This window comes from Pantherophis guttatus, chromosome 5 (genome assembly GCF_059756535.1).
Source record: "Pantherophis guttatus breed Tessera chromosome 5, ASM5975653v1, whole genome shotgun sequence".
Classification (NCBI taxonomy): Eukaryota; Metazoa; Chordata; class Lepidosauria; order Squamata; family Colubridae; genus Pantherophis; species Pantherophis guttatus.
Genome location: NC_142067.1, coordinates 104942831 through 104959325, shown reverse-complemented (window position 1 = coordinate 104959325; position 16495 = coordinate 104942831). Strand labels below are relative to the sequence as shown.

At 39.0% G+C, this 16495-nt stretch overlaps 1 protein-coding gene and 1 long non-coding RNA gene across 3 annotated transcripts in view; one reads left to right on the top strand and one right to left on the bottom strand.

Moving 5' to 3' along the window:
- The window catches only part of CLYBL (citramalyl-CoA lyase), a 194098-nt gene that overhangs the window by 43990 nt on the left and 133613 nt on the right, over positions 1-16495 (bottom strand). The gene's annotated exons all lie outside the window — the stretch shown is intronic.
- LOC117666028 (uncharacterized) overlaps positions 1-16495 on the top strand; it is a 101550-nt gene that overhangs the window by 51014 nt on the left and 34041 nt on the right. Inside the window, exon 2 of the long non-coding RNA XR_015728277.1 lies at positions 4389-4524. This is a non-coding gene — a long non-coding RNA (uncharacterized LOC117666028). The remainder of the gene's footprint in view (positions 1-4388; positions 4525-16495) is intronic.

The window sequence follows — 16495 nt, the reverse complement described above, 5'->3', positions numbered from 1 at the left end:
GTTTATAACATTTGTAAGAGCCACACCATTAATTACGTGCTGGGGCACCAGTTATGACATCAATTTAATTTTCAGTTGCTTGTTAAGGTTTGGACCCCTTGTCAGAACATCTCCTGTTCCTCCTTTTGCAGAATTGATTAAATCCAGCCTTGCTCTACTGAATGTCTTGTTTAGTTCTGGGATCTGGGAAAGCCGGCAGAAGCTCAAAGACGATGCCTTTCAATTGTGCCATTCTGTCTTTTGTATTCTTCACCAGCTCCCACATCCTATTTCAGCTTCTGCTATTTCGGCAAGGCCAGGCCAACCCTTTACTGAAGTGTTTTTATTTGTTTTTCCCATTTTCCTCCTTGCCTGCAGTCGGTGTTTGCAAAGCATTTAACACGACACTAGGCGGGTTAATTTACTATACTGGTTTTAAAAAAAGCAGGCTATTTGGAGTGTCTTGCAACAATGACATGTTTTCAGCTTGAAAATCAGATGTCTCCATCCCAAAGGAAAGAGCCTTTGCCAAAGCTTTGTTTATATTGATGCCAGGTGCAAGCTGGCACAGCCGTGATAGTGACACATGAACACTAAACAGTTTGCAAAAAAAAAAAAAAAGCTCCCAAAATGATATTCTGTTGCTAGAGAACCAGGATTTAAAATATCCCAACCACATCGAGTGCATCAAGAATTCTTTCAGTAGTTTCCTTCAGCTGGCTTCCAAGCCCCAACCTCTGTCCTGCACAAACATATCAAGAGTTCTTCCTGCTCTGATAAAATAAGTGACTTCATTTTGCTTTTTTCCATGAGTGCCATACTTTTCTTCTCCTAGGTACTTTCTAAAATGACTTGAGCTGATCTTGTGTTTATGGTATGCAAAGATACAGACCAAGCTGTGAGATAAAACGTAGAGTCTTCTTCACCTACCTGTGATTCATCTACCTTGTCCAGATAGTAGCCCTTTGCCTTTTCTCCTTCTCTGACCCTTTCCTCCTCTCATACAGTTGTGCTCATAAGTTTACATATCCTGGCAGAATTTATGATTTCTTGGTCATTTTTCAGAGAATATGAAGATAACACGAAAAGTTTTTTTTCACTCATGGTTAGTGTTTGGCTGAAGCCATTTATTATCAATCAACTGTGTTTATTCTTTTTCAATCAAGTGCCTCCTTATTGTGCATCTTGCAACAGCCACACCACATGTTTTCAGAGAGTCCTGTATTTCACCTGAAGTTATTTGTGGGTTTTTCTTTGCATCCCGAACAATTTTCCTGGCAGTTGTGGCTGAAAGTTTAGTTGGTCTACCTGACCGTGGTTTGGTTTCAACAGAACCCCTCATTTTCCACTTCTTGATTAGAGTTTGAACACTGCTGATTAGCATTCTCAATTTCTTGGATATCTTTTTATATCCCTTTCCTGTTTTATACAGTTCAACTACCTTTTCCTGCAGATCCTTTGACAATTCTTTTTTTTTTTAAATTTGATTTATATGCCGCCCTTCTCCGGAGACTCAGGGCGGCTTACAAGCACTAAGCAATAGCCTTCATTCTTTTGTATATTTATACAAAGTCAGCTTATTGCCCCCACAACTGGGTCCTCAATTTACCTACCTTAGAAAGGATGGAAGGCTGAGTCAACCTTGAGCCTTGGCGAGATTCAAACCTGCAGTAATTGCAGGCAGCTGGTCTTAATAACAGGGTGCCTTAGACCACTGTACTACCAAGGCTCTTTTGCTTTCCCTATGACTCAGAATCCAGAAACATCAGTGCAGCACTGGATGAAGGATGCAAGGGTTTGTCAGGAGGCCAGAAACTCATTGACCTTTTATACACACACACTAATTACATGCAAACAGATCACAGGTGAGGATGGTTACCTTTAATAGCCATTCACACCCCTTTGTGTCAACCTGTGTGCGTGTTATCAGGCCACAATCACCAGGGTATGTAAACTTGTGATCAGGGTCATTTGGGTAGTTCCTGTTGTCATTATGATTGAAAAAGAGTAAACACAGTTGATTGATAATAAATGGCTTCAGCCAAACACTAACCATGAGTGAAAGAAAGGTTTTCGTGTTATCATTCATATTCTCTGAAAAATGGCCAGGAAATCATACATTCTGCCAGGGTATGTAAACTTATGAGCACAACTGTAACCTGGGAGTTAATGTTGCTTCTTACTTTTCTTCATCAGTGTCAGTGGAGGAAATAAAATAAAAATGCTGGGCTTTTTCTCACAAGGTAGAGTTACCACAAGAAAAATAACCATTATGTTTTTAAAATTAGCAAATCAATTTACTTTGAGGTCCATCTTTTTTAAAAAGATGTAAGTACGGAAATGATTTGAAAAGGACCATCCATTTCTGACAGTACTTCTGTCAGTTGCTTCCTAATTGCTTGGATGCTAGCAGCTATAAATGGAATTGTGACTTCTCTGTTTAGTCTCTTCACACTCAAAAACACTTGAAACAATACATATCATTGTTTTAGTGGACTTAGGAACAATAGACATAATCTTCTTTTGATGAGAGATCAACCTAACCATGCCAAATGTGCAGCCATCAAAAGTTAGATGATGGAGCTTTTTTAATTTGTTTGGTCCTTGTCATTTAGAACTTCCTTCTCTAATATGTCCATCAGCTTCCTTTATTTTTAGTATTCCCAAACAAGTTTTGTATATTTATTTAGCATGGTTGTTGAATTTGCAAATGTAAAATTTAAATTTGAATTTACATCTGAATGCTGCTGACATTTTAACATCAACTTGATATTGGTGTTTGAACGATGGGTAGAGTTTTTAATCATTTAATTGGTCCGTACTTTTCTTTTCTTTTATTATGAGCTACCTCATTGGTCTAATGTTCTCCCCCAAAAACTTAATGCAGATTGCTAAAACAAGCAAATACTTCTCCATGTGGCAAATCCATCTGGATGGTTCAAATGCATCTTCTTCAGCTGCTTCTTTAGATATCTTTATTTTTCTTGGGTGTTTTTTTTTTTTTTTTGTTATTCTTCACTTTTTCTTTTAACCCCTTTTTCTTTCTTCTATGTTTTTGTAGGTTTTTAAAATCTTTGTAATGACTTCTTTTAATAAAAAAATATTCATAAAAATGCATCTTCTTCAGACATTTTTTGACAAAGTCTAAGATGCATACTGCAAATGGTTGAGACATTTTGATGATAAGTACCAAAGGCTAGCAAAAATGACTGAGTAATATTTATTCTTAGCCATGACGCAGTATTGCTGCTCTATCCCTTCAAAGATAAATGTCAGGAGAACACAGGAAGTAATCCACCCAATCAATATGCTTTTTTCTTAATAGAAAAACAGTGTTACTACCCTCAAGAGAGGTAGGAGAATACGTTGTTTGAGACAATGGCTTCCAAAATTAAGATAATCATTAAAAGAGTTGTTTTCCATAAAAAATGATATGGTCAAGTAGTAGAACCTCAAAATTCCTAAATATACAGTTCTCACTCAAAACCTGGCTAGTTGTAAGAACAATGAGAATTCCTCATCCACAGAAACAAAAATGAGTAGCAGTCACTATCTCTATCTCAGGTTGTTTCTACTGCTTCTGGTTTTCAGAATCATTCAGCTGTCTCAAGAGTTAAGATCTCCCAAGGCCAGTTCTCTGCCTGAAGCCTTTTGTTACCAAGCACACTGTCTGAACAATCCAACAGCAAAGTTTCTGTTTCTCTCACTGCCAATTTTGTTTCACCCATTTTCTAAGATTTGTGCCTTCAGTCCTTCTTCAATTGACAATCATGTGCCACTAATTGACCTTTCTCCATTGAATTGTTTCAAACTGTCAGCTTCAAGCCACCCATAACAACTGTAATTAAAACAGCCCCAACTATGTTATGCCCCTACATAGAAATTCAGTTAGGCTTTGACCCTACCAGTTGGTCTAGAACCTTGTACAGAGGTCACTCATAGCACACATACACCATAAGGTTAAATAAACAGATAAAAATACAGTGTTTTTCATATTCTCCATCTAAACCCAGCATTTGTGCCACTAAGGCATCAAGGCTGTAAACATTCAGCTGGCTTACTTCATTATGCATGCACAAACACAAATGAGGTTATCCTAACAAACTAACAAACAGAAGGTGTGAACTGCTAAGAATATTTAATCAAGCTGAGATGGCGAACTAATAATATTTTGAACAATGCAAAATTATAAAGTTTTGAAGTAATAATAAGTGAAAAATACAGTTCAGAGTATGAGGTCTAGCTTTTAAAAACTGTTGAAAGCAAGACTAAGTCATAGTAGAAAAATGAACAATGAGTGTCCTGTTGTGCTTTATTGATTTTTTAGGTTTCTTTAAAGCTGTAAGTCTACATTTACATTGTTGAAAAACTATTACACATTATATATGTTACTTATTTATATTACTTAGGTGCAAAACAGTGGTGGGCTGCTCCTGGTTCTGTCCGGTTCTTGCGAACCAGTAGTAAAAGCAGCAGGAGGCTCTACCCACCTGCCCGGACGTCATAATGGACAATCTGCGCTCCCGTTGTGAACCGGTAGTAAAGGTAAGTAGAACCCTCCCCTGGTGCAAAAGTGAAGCAGGTGGACTTGGATGGGAATCTCCTTCATCCATGCAGTTTCCCCTTTCTTCTAGGAAAACTAGTTGGCCAACATAGCATTCCTGCCTCCAACAGCCCTGTGAGGTAAGGTAGACTAAGAGAGGGGGGATGCCTCAGAAAGTTTGCTGTCTTCAGTTTAAGGTGGTCTTAAACTTGTCTCATCCTATTCACTATACTATGTTGATTCTCTAAAAGTATTTTAGAAAGTGCTTACTGCAGACCCCATCTGCTAAACTATTTTGGCTCGTGGGATTGAGGAGAAGAGCCTCTTCTGCTGTCACACTCTGTAGAACATTTTACCATTGGAGGGGAGATCTGCTCCTGGAATGGGACAACTCGCCTCAGCCGATTCACCACTGCCAACTCTCCATGGTCAACTCACTTTGGCCAACTCGCCACGGCCAATTTGCCACAGCCAATTTACCACAAGACAACTCACCATGGCGTTCTCACCATGGGACAACTTGCTGCAGGACAATTCAACAATTCCATTTTATTTTTTAAATAATTGTAAAAAATATTTTAATTTTTGTCACTCACATTTTATTTTGTTCCTCTTTTGGCATCCTTTCTTTAATTATTCTGTTTGACTATTTCTTCAATATTAGTGTAACTCTTGTCCTGCGGTGAGTTGTTCTGTATCGAGTTGGCCATGGCGAGTTGGCTGCAACAAGTTAGCCACAGCAAGTTGGCTGCAGCGAAATGGCCATGGTGAGTTGGCTGTGGTGAATTGTTGTAGACCCATCTGCTCCTACCCTTCTGGCCTTTGGAGAGGCCTTAAAAATCTGGGTTTGGCTGGAGATACTGGTGAAACAAGAAAAAAACATGAGATCTGTCTCCTTGGTCTTAGTTCTTATGTAACTTTTAAATTTTAAATGTTTTTATATTTATATTTTTATCATTTGTGAGTCACCCAGAGTTATCATACTGGTGAGATGGGCAGCATATACATTTAATAAATAAAATAAAAATAAAATAATATAAATAGCTGAATGTTACTGTGATAATTATCTGACAGAGAGGGTCAATCTCATAGAAAAACTAATGGGTTTCTATGCTTGATATGCTATAAATAAGAAGAGAAAAATTGACCTAGTTTACAAGAAAGTATTCTCATGCTGTCTTTTGTCTGTCAATCCTAAGAATCACAACACACTCTTCATAAACCATTATAACACTAAGCCATATGTAGATAATGTTGCAATGAAAAGCTCCCTATACCATTATCTTGAATGATACAAGGTAAACAGTTTTAATAATGCCACTTGCCCTCATGATTCCAGTGTTCTAAGCCAATTTCAATACCTGGTTAATAAGCATGAAAATAAAAATGTGACATTGGCTGCAAACCTAAATTTAAAAAGAATATAAAACCTATTTCCAGAGGTTCATTGTCTGTATATATCCACTGCGTTCCCAGAATTCCCAACCACCAAAACCATTATAGGCTACAATTCTGGAGTTGCGGTCCCAACCGGCAAATGGAATTACAGAAACCGAATGAGCTACAACAGTGATTTTTGGCTCTCCTTGCCTGTTACAGTTCTGTGACTAGTAATGATACCAGATAGTTGCAGAAAGGACTCTGAAGATGAGGCTGGAAGAAACATTCATTTGGCAGATTTTAGATTTATTTCTTTTTAATGATCATACAACAGCAAGAATTTTTGGAAGATTACGAATCTTGAATCGGTGCCTCCACAGAAATTAAAAAACTGCAATTTGCAGATGGCAAATTGCTTGCTACAATCTGAAAGGGCCTGTGTTACAATGGCAGAAAATGAGACTACATATACACTTCTTCCTCTGTCCATCTGCCAGTGTTATGGTCTTGAGTGGGGGTGATATTATTGTAATTTGGACATTTTGCAAGCAAATTTTGCTGTTCTTCTGTGATGTGTCATCACAGAAAAGACCAGAAATAAGTATAGAGGAAATTACTATTGTCTTGGTGCAACATAATGTTGACAGTGAAGTCAAGATGTAGCATTGCTATTTTTCTTCAGGAAATGAGCCCTTCGGTTAATATTGTATTGCCATGATATAAAAAAATTGTTGAGACCCTAGAAAGAGTGCAGAAAAGAACAACAAAGACGATTAGGTGACTGGAGGCAAAAACATATGAAGAACGATTACAGGATATTGGTTATGTCTAGTTTAATGGACTAGGGGGTGACATGATAGTGCTCCAATATCTAAAGGGCTGCCACAAAGAAGAGGGGGTCAACCATTCTCCAAAGCACTTAAAGGTAGGGCAAAGAACTAATCAAGGAGAGAAGCAACCTAGAACAAAGGAGAAATTCCCTGACAGTTAGTGAAACAATCACTAATCAGTGAAACAACTTGCCTTCAGAATTTGTGAATGCTCCAACACTGGAGGTTTTTAAAGAAAAACCATTTGTCTGAAATGGTATAGGCCACCGGTGTCAAACTCGATAGCGTCACATGACGTATGGTGACGTTTTTGCCTTTGAGGAGCTGAGGTGGGTGTGGCCTGTGTGTGATGCATTCGGGCCACTAGTTTGACAGGCCTGGTATAGTGCTTTCTGCCTGAGCAGGGGATTGGACTAGAAGACCTCCAAATGGCACCGAATACATTTTTTTCATGCATATAATCAGATTCCTATATTCATTTTTCTAGTAGTCCTGTACTAAATAATGGTTAATATTATTACTATTCTAGAACTAGTTTACACATAATTTGAGGATCAGACTATAAAGTGAAAAATCATGGAACCATCATCACTGTTAAAATGCTCACCAAATGTCAAACGTAGCAGACTTTTGTCCAATGGCAAGACAGTACATACGTATTCAATCACTAATCTTCAACATGTATCTCTTCAAAATCTATTTTAAAGATTTGATGAATTCTTCTCAGGGATGCTACAGATTTAATCTAACATTGAATTACTACTGATTATGGAATTCACATGCTCTTCCTACTCTCTTGATTAAATCTTATTGTTTCTGGTTAAATTTTAACATAGTTGCCTTGATATTAAAGAGGTATTTAATAAATTCTATTATGATTAAAAATCCATAAAGTTGTTTGTTGCTTAACTTCTGTGCTATATTTTTCCAAATGGAACTTGCTTGATTTCAACATATTGGCAAAAAGCATAGCAAGTCTGTTGCTCTCCAACAGGTTTTTTTTAATTACACTGTTTTATTTTGCTGTTTTCTGCTTAGAAGTAACATTAACATTCTGTTGTTCACACCTAATGTCTAATTTCTGTAATTTAAGAAATGTTGAATGTTGTTTTCTTTGTATGCATAGATCATTATCCTTTCATAATTTTTCAGAGCATACAGGTAGTCCTTGACTTATTGAGACCAGAATTTTCATAGCTCAGGTGTCAAACTGGATTTCTTCGAGGGTCAGATCACCATTGTAGTTCTCCACGGGCTGAGGGACAGGGAATGGGGGAGAGATGGGATGGACACCTCTGCAGCACCATGCCGGCCAAAACAGGGCATGGAGGGGCCATGTGTGCCCCCCCGGCCTCATTTTCTCCCTTCATGGCCTCCAGCAGCACTCTGCTGGCCAAAAATGGGCCATGCAGAGGCCTCCTGAGGCCCCCAAGTGGCCTGTTTTCTGCCTCCTCGGCCTCCAGCAGCACTCTGCCGGCTAAAAACGGGCTGGTCCTTTGATATTTCCAGGCTGGCCCCGCGGGCTGGATGTAAGCACCTCGCAGGCCAGATGCAGGCTGCGGGCCTTGAGTTTGACACACCTGCCATAGCTAAATGATGCAATCACAAAGTGTGACCATTGCTTAGCGATGGTAATCCCTGTAGCCTCAGTTGCCATAGGTAACCAAATCTCATGGTCATTAAGTGAGGCAACTTCTTGCTGGCTTCCCACAACCAAAGTCAGTTGCAAGTCTCAGACTGGCAGGCAGGTAAGCGGCTGCCGCCAAGTGCGGGAGAGAGTGACAGGGTGCATGGAAGTTCGAGAGAGGCATGGTGAGGGTTGGGGAAGGTGCATGAGGGTGTAAGGAGGTAAATGAGAGGCACAACAAGGATCATTGAAAGATGCACAAGAGTGCAGTACAGATCAGAGAAATTGCACAGGTATGCAATACAGTTGGGGAGAATACAGGGGGGGGGAATGAGTGTGTGTGTGGGGCGGTTGAGTGAGGCACGGTGAAGGTTGGGTGAGAGTTCAGGAAGATATGTAATGGTCAAAGAAGGATGGACAAGACCGCAGCATGGGTCGGAGAAGCTGTACAAGGTTGCAACACAGTCAGAGAGAGTCTGACTGTGAGTGTTTGGCACAGCACAGGTGCAGAGGGCATAGGTAGGACACTTATCGCAGCAATTTGCAATCTTCCCTGCTGGTTTCCCCACTGATTTTCTGGGAAAGCTGGCAGCCAAAGTTACAAATGGCAATCATGTGATTTGTAGGGCATTGCAATCAGTCATAATTCCAAACAGTTGCCAAGTGCTCTGATTATGATAATGTGACTGTATGTGCTGGGCTGGGCAGAACTTCGAAGACCAGTCATAACCACCATTTGTTCAGCTTTGTAGCTTTGAATGTTTACTGAACTAATGGTCATAGGTTGAGGACTATCTCTATCTTGTTTTAAACATATAAAAATAATAATCTCGCTTTTTTGATTAAACAGAATACTATCTATGGGAAGAGGTTTACACTATTAGATCGTTCAGTAGAACTATGTTATGGCTACTACCAGTAGGAATTAGTTTACTAAGTGCAAGTGGGAGGAATGCTTCTGTGTCCTTGAAAACAGAATGAAAAGATCTGATCTCTACTTGCCTTGTGTCTGTAGCAAATGACGCACTGCTCTAAGCAATGTTTTTCTTAATAAACATAATTTCTAATGTTGCTCTCACCAGTGTCACAATCCCTCTTGGGGTTTTCACTCTTTGTCTTCTTTCTGTTCTCTTGAGAAACCTGCCAAGAAGGGACTTGCTTCCAATACAAGATTGATACTGATGCCTCTACCAAACGTTAATTTTTAGATAAAATTCCATAGCTCAGCTTTGCTATCAGCTTAAACAAGGTTGTAAGATTTGTGCTGCAGCTGAATTAGACAGATAAAAAGGTCTGTAGAAATACTAGATATATATTTTCATCAGCGTGGTGATCTTCTCTTCACCGTCTTAAATTCTTTTTTATCTGTCTGAATAGTACTTTAACCTCAGACTTCTGATCTGCATTGCCTGAAGAAGAAGCCAACAGTGAAAAGCTCCCAATTCTCTATCATAACATATTGGAACTGAAATGTAAATCTGAAAAATGAAAATATCCTTATGCTTTATTCAAACTATAAATTCAGGTAACAAGTAATACATTTTTTTCAAACACAGTAGGAGGTTTGTGTTCAACCAAAAGTGATGCAAGCATGAGAATGACACGGCCAAAACCTCAAAACCCACCACCTCTAGGTCACTGGACGATCAACAAGTGCTCTCTGTGTACCCATGCTGTTGGTAGAAAGAGGCAGGAGCAAATGAAACAAATCCACCCAATGTTGGGAAAACCAAACATATACAATATTTAGAACATCACATGCTGTTCATATATATATATATGTATGTATGTATGTATATATATATATATATATACATATACAATATTTAGAACATCACATGCTGTTCATACATATATATGTATGTATGTATGTATGTATGTATGTATGTGTGTGTGTGTGTGTGTGTGTGTATATATATATATATATATATATATATATATATATATATATATATGTTTTCTCAGGTTTTCGCGGGTGTTTGTATGTAGGTCTTTGGTTATTCGGGTCTTCTCCCACGTAAAATTGGAAGTGTCTTGGCGACGTTTCGACGAAGTCTCATTCGTCATCTTCAGGCTGGTGTTCTCGGCTTCGTGCTTCCAGGAGCAATGAGCATTGCTCCTGAAACACGAAGCCGAGAACACCAGCCTGAAGATGACGAATGAGACTTCGTCGAAACGTCGCCAAGACACTTCCAATTTTACGTGGGAGAAGACCCGAATAACCAAAGACCTACATATATATATATATATATATATGTTGCCCAATCATGCAGCAAAACCCCCCACCACCATTTGATTTCCATTGCTAAAGTCAGTCTTGTCTTTGAGCTGGCAGGGCTTGTGAGAAATCTAGACATAACCCATTGAGTCAGTCTTTGGGGCAAGATTCAAAGGCTTTGCATCATTATCCTCCAGTTGATTGAGAACAGGGCTGAAGAGGACTGACAGGCAAATTGTATATCCATGTCAACTTGGCTGGAAGGTAGATGGACTTGGCAAAGATCCTTGAGCCCCAGCTTCAAAAAGTCCATTTTTGATGGTCCATTGTAACTCTATTGTTTTCCCTACCAAAAGCCATTGGGAACATCTGCAGGAATTTGAGACGGCAAGACCCATATGGAGATCTTCTCAGAGCCTCATTCACAGTTTTGCCTTATTTTAGACTTGCCTTACAAAAACAGGGTGTCAAAATGCAAAGGGGTCTTAATAAATGAGAATGCTTGGCATTATATACGAAATCTACTCAACCTCCCTTTCATCGGAAATGGACTGACTTGCAGAATTGTAGAAAACTATTATTCCTGCTAGCCATAAGAGAAATTAGCATATGCTTTATGTTTGCATGGATTAAGTATAATTTTTATGACCTAAAACTGCCCTGACTGGAGAAATGATGTGCCTCAAAGTTACCTGAGCTTCTTCTAATTCAGCAGAAAACCAGGCCACTAAATTTGTTTCTTACATTATTTTTTTTTTAAATTTGATTTATATGCTGCCCTTCTCCGGAGACACAGGGCGGCTTACAGTGCGTTAAGCAATAGCCTTCATACTTTTGTATATTTTATACAAAGTCAGCTTATTGCCCCCACAAACTGGGTCCTCAATTTACCTACCTTAGAAAGGATGGAAGGCTGAGTCAACCTTGAGCCTGGCGAGATTCGAACTTACTTTAATTGCAGACAGCTGGTGTTAAATTACAGTGCTTAGTCTGCAGAGCTATCCAGGATCTATTAGATGATCATCTGCATAAATCACCTCTGCTGGTGATGAAGACTGGGCAAATTATTCCTCCAAGATAACATGTTTTTTTTCTTTATAGCAATCAAATCAAAGATTACTGTGTTGATTATATTTTATATATAATTATAAATTCTATAAATTGTATAGAAGCTTCGTGCTTCTAGGAGCAATGTGTGATTGCAGCTGTTTCTTCCTTTTAACTGCCAGTGGGGGTGTGAACTGATTGGGTGGGAGCTTGGCTGTGTTCTGATTGGGTGGAGGTGTGTTCTGATTGGTTGGAGGCTTGGCTGTGCTCTGATTGGATGGGGGTTGGCTGTGTTCTGATTGGACGGGGGGTGTTTTGTTCGGGTGGGGGCTTGGTTGTGCTCGGGTTAGTCTGAGTTGCAGGGGGATTTGAGCTGGTGAGCTGCATTGCAGTTGTTTGGCTTCGCATTCATGGTTGTGCCACATCTTCCTGGTGGGTGTCAGTTTGCTTCATGTATGGATTGGAGGGGTTTAAAGTGGCTAATGATGCAGCTGTGGTCTGGCTTCTGGTTTGTGGTCATGCCTCATCATCGGTGTGGGTTTTGGTTTGCTTTTTGCGTGGATGTGTGGTGGTGACATGTCAGAACGAAGAGGTGGAGCCATCTCAGCAAAGCAGACTACCAGCACCAGATTTGAAATAGTAACGGCAGTTGCTGCAGAAGATCCCTTGCATAAGCCTGATGATGGCAGTTGAGATTATGCCGAAACGTTGCCAAAGTGCTCTCAATCTTACACTTGGCCAAGACACTTCCAATTTTACGTGGGAGAAAACCCGAATAACCAAAGACCTACATACAAACACCCGCAAGTCTTGGCGTATTCGGGTCTTTTCCCATGTAAGATTGAGAGTATCTTGGTGACATTTCGACAAGGTCCCACTCGTCATCTTCAGGCTGGTGTCTTCGTCTTTGTGCTTGTGCGAGCAAAGCATGATCGGAGATGTATTTTGCATATAATTACAGCTGCAAGGATAGTCTACACACAGTCCTGGAAAAACGAAAATGTACCAACAGAGGAAGAAATAATTAAGAAAATTCTGGATTGTGCAGAGATGGACAAATTAACTAAAGAAATAAAAGAAAAGGAAGATACAGAATACTATCAAGTATGGAATAAGTGGTATGATTGGTTCGAGATTAGGGAAAGTAAATGTGAATAAATGATGGAGAGGAGAATGTGACAAATGTGTAAAATATTCTCAATGAATAAAATTAGATATAAAGGGACGATAAAGATAATGATAATAAAGGATGGGGAAAATGGGGAATGTATAAAGTAGAAAGTAAGAGGAACGAAACTGATATGTAAAAAGAAACACATATGTGTTTGTGTTATGTACGTTGTGTTGTGTTGTAAAATCAATAAAAAACTTTAAAAAGAAAGATTACTGTGTTGATAATATTCAAGAAATATAAAAGACACAAACTTGTGAATCTTTCAACTATCCTGTTTTCATTTATATTTTTGATTATAAAAAAATAAATAAAAGTCCCAATGTCTTGCTAGTCTGCATATAGCACAAGGAATGTACAGGATTAGAGATGAATTATCAGCATTACATAATTCAGTTATAAGGTATCACTGGAGTTAGTTTTTTTCTTGATAGAATTTGAAGTTCCTTATTGTTGTATGTCTTATGTAAGGAAGATAAGTCCTTATCTAGCTTTTTTTTTTTTACTCTTAGTCATCTGTGATATGGTCTCAGAGATCATGAAATGGCTACTAGATTTGATTGCTGTGTATTACCTCAGCTACAAACATATCCTACTATAAATTTGTTGGGAAACAGGAAGGTTTTTTTGGATTTCTTTGTGCTTTAGATTTGAATCATACAAGAGGCCACTATATGCAAAGAATGCTGGAACCCACGGGCCTTTGATCTAATTCCACAGTCTGTGGGAATGGCCTTGGGAGACAGAGCCACAAACCAGACAACTGATGTGAAAATATCTCAGCCCACAGAAGGAGGAAGGGTGTGGGAAAAGTTTTACAAGGGATTTCTGGAGAGTAAAAAGAAAGGAAGGGAGAAGTACTTTCAGTCTTGCAAAATTCTGTTAATATAATCTTACAATAAAAATGAAGCTGGTACCTTTTGTCTGGACTATCTTGCAGGATCAATACACAAAGCTCTTTTTAAACTCTTGGGCTTTCTGTTTGTGTATAGATGTTACCTATTTGCCATCAAGCCACCAAGCTTGTGATTGTGCTTCCATAATTTTATGTGACACATCTCACTTGCTTTCCAACTGCTTTCATGTATGTGGTCAATTCTTCATAAAGAGATGTAATTGTATATAGTATATATATTTGTATACATTTTACACAGCTACCAGTGCTGGGCATATTTGCCACAGATTTACAGGGTATTTTTAGCCTACTACATTCTCTGTTTGTATGTGGATATGAGGGGAAATGATAAACACTGAAAAAGGAGGCAGTATTCATTTATGATACTATATTTAGAATCCATGAAAGATGTTCACATCAAACACATTGTATATATGTGATCTATGTGTACCTTTCTCTGTCTCTTCTTTGGGATCTCTAAATAACTATAATTATGTGGCTGTGATGAATCTGCTCCTGAAAAATACTGTACCTGGGAATTTCAGGTCATCCAGAATTACCACAATAACTGTCTTAACTGGATGTGAAAATACATTATAAGCCATTTATTTCCAGGCCAAGTAATAAATTGGTGCACTTAGTTTGATGGACTGGTGCTTTGAGCTGCTCTGATGAGAAAGCTCTGTGTGTGTGTGTGTGTGTGTGTGTGTGTGTGTGTGTATGCACAGTTTTAATTATGAACAGTTAAAGAAAACCCTTAGAAAAATTGTTAGGTCATCCTGTCTAAAGAACTAAGCAAGGATTTGTACAATTAGAAAAACATGGATTTTATTCCACTTTTCCCCCTCACAGCTAGGTTTTGCTAGGCTGCAAGCAGCTTTCCCATGAGCAGAAGTAGCTTTCCACTCACAGAAGAAGAGACCTGGGCTGAAAACATTGTTTTTAATTATAGGCAATTTATACTTTCATCTGGGAATTGTTTGCTGGATACATAGAGGTATGATAAGATTGGCTCTAACAAAAAATTTTCAGGATTGAAATCCCAAGTTTAGTCTGCAGTTGTGAAAAAAGAAAATGTTCTGCAATTTATTTTATTTTATTATTTTATTATTTATTTGTAAAGTGGGTAAGTCGCTGAGCTTGTCGATCGAAAGGTCGGCAGTTCAGCGGTTCGAATCCCTAGTGCCGCGTAACGGGGTGAGCTCCTGTTAGTTGTCCCAGCTTCTGCCAACCTAGCAGTTCAAAAGCACGTAAAAAATGCAAGTAGAAAAATAGGGACCACCTTTGGTGGGAAGGTAACAGCATTCCGTGCGCCTTTGGCATTTAGTCATGCCGGCTATATGACCACGGAGATGTCTCTGGACAGCGCTGGTTCTTCGGCTTTGAAACGGAGATGAGCACCGCCCCCTAGAGTCGGGAACAACTAGCACATATGTGCGAGGGGAACATTTACCTTTACCTATTTATTTGTATCCCACCTGTAAACCTTTACCTTTACTTTTTTTTTTTTTTTTACAAATATCTCAAGGAGGTGAACATATCCAACACTCTCCTCCTCTTATTTTCTCCACAACAACAATCCTGTGAGGTGAGTCGGGCTGAGAAAAAGTGACTAACCCAAGATCATCCAACTGCTTTTCATGCCAAGGCAGGAGTAGAACTCAGAGTCTCTCAGTTTCTAGCCTGATGCCTTAAACACTAGTTTCATCTGCAACTCTCCAAATCTTCCACGGTAATTTAGCATGGGAAGAACATACCGGTATGTAATATACTTTGTGTATCAATAAGACCTTATGCTAGTGTAATCTGTATTTAGCTTCCATGTATCCTTGGCTGGGCAAAGAAATGGTATAACCTGTAAATCAAATTCTTGTGAAAAGTTTGGATGAGATACATGGCTTTCATTATCCAGACCAGCTGACTTTGAATTCAAACTCTTCATGTTTCCAACAACCTGAAGTCTCTTTCTCTTCCTTCATCTGTGAGAAACCCTAGGAGCCTGGAAGTTGGCAGCCATAAAACCCTAGTCAAAGCGAACAAGCCAAATCTTAACACCCTGACATTCACAAACATTCATCTGCTAACCAATTATATTCCGCAATAAGTAAGAAGCTTTCCCCCCGTTTCTTGCATACTCATAATAACCAGAATGACATAATTCTCAGATGCTTTTCTTTCGGGTTGTTCAACCGCTTACAATATGAGCCAAAAGAAATTTCGAAATAAATCTTCCTCTCCTAGTGAGTTTGATTATTTCAGTCAAGCGTATCTTAATGAAATTAGAGATGCAGAAAATATTTTTTGACAGAATCGCTGAACAAAACAGCCAGCAGTGACTCTGGTTCTCTGAGAAGAAAACTCATGCCGAGGGAGTGCGAAGCAGGGGAGGATTGCTGATAATTGGACGGGATGATTTTGGCAGGAAGAGGCGTGCTTGACTAACCATCTTCACTAAAAACATAACTTTCTAACTATTAACAGTTTTTACTTGCCAAGAGAAAATTATCGGTTCTGATTAAAGTAGAATTCTCCCTCCTGAAAATTAATAGATAAAGCCAAGCTGTACAAACAAATGAGTCCTCCTTTATATCGTCACCTCAAAGCACAGCATGAATAGCAAGGGCAGAAGAGAGGGAGGGAGGGAGGGGAGGGAAGACAAGGAAGGTGCCTTCAAAAGAGTCATTGATGTAAACATTTTGGAGATAAAGAATGGAAATCTTGTATCACTGAAGGATTTGCACACAAGCTTAGCATGGCTGTCCACATCATTCATTTGGCTTATAGTAAGATCCACATTTCTGGGCC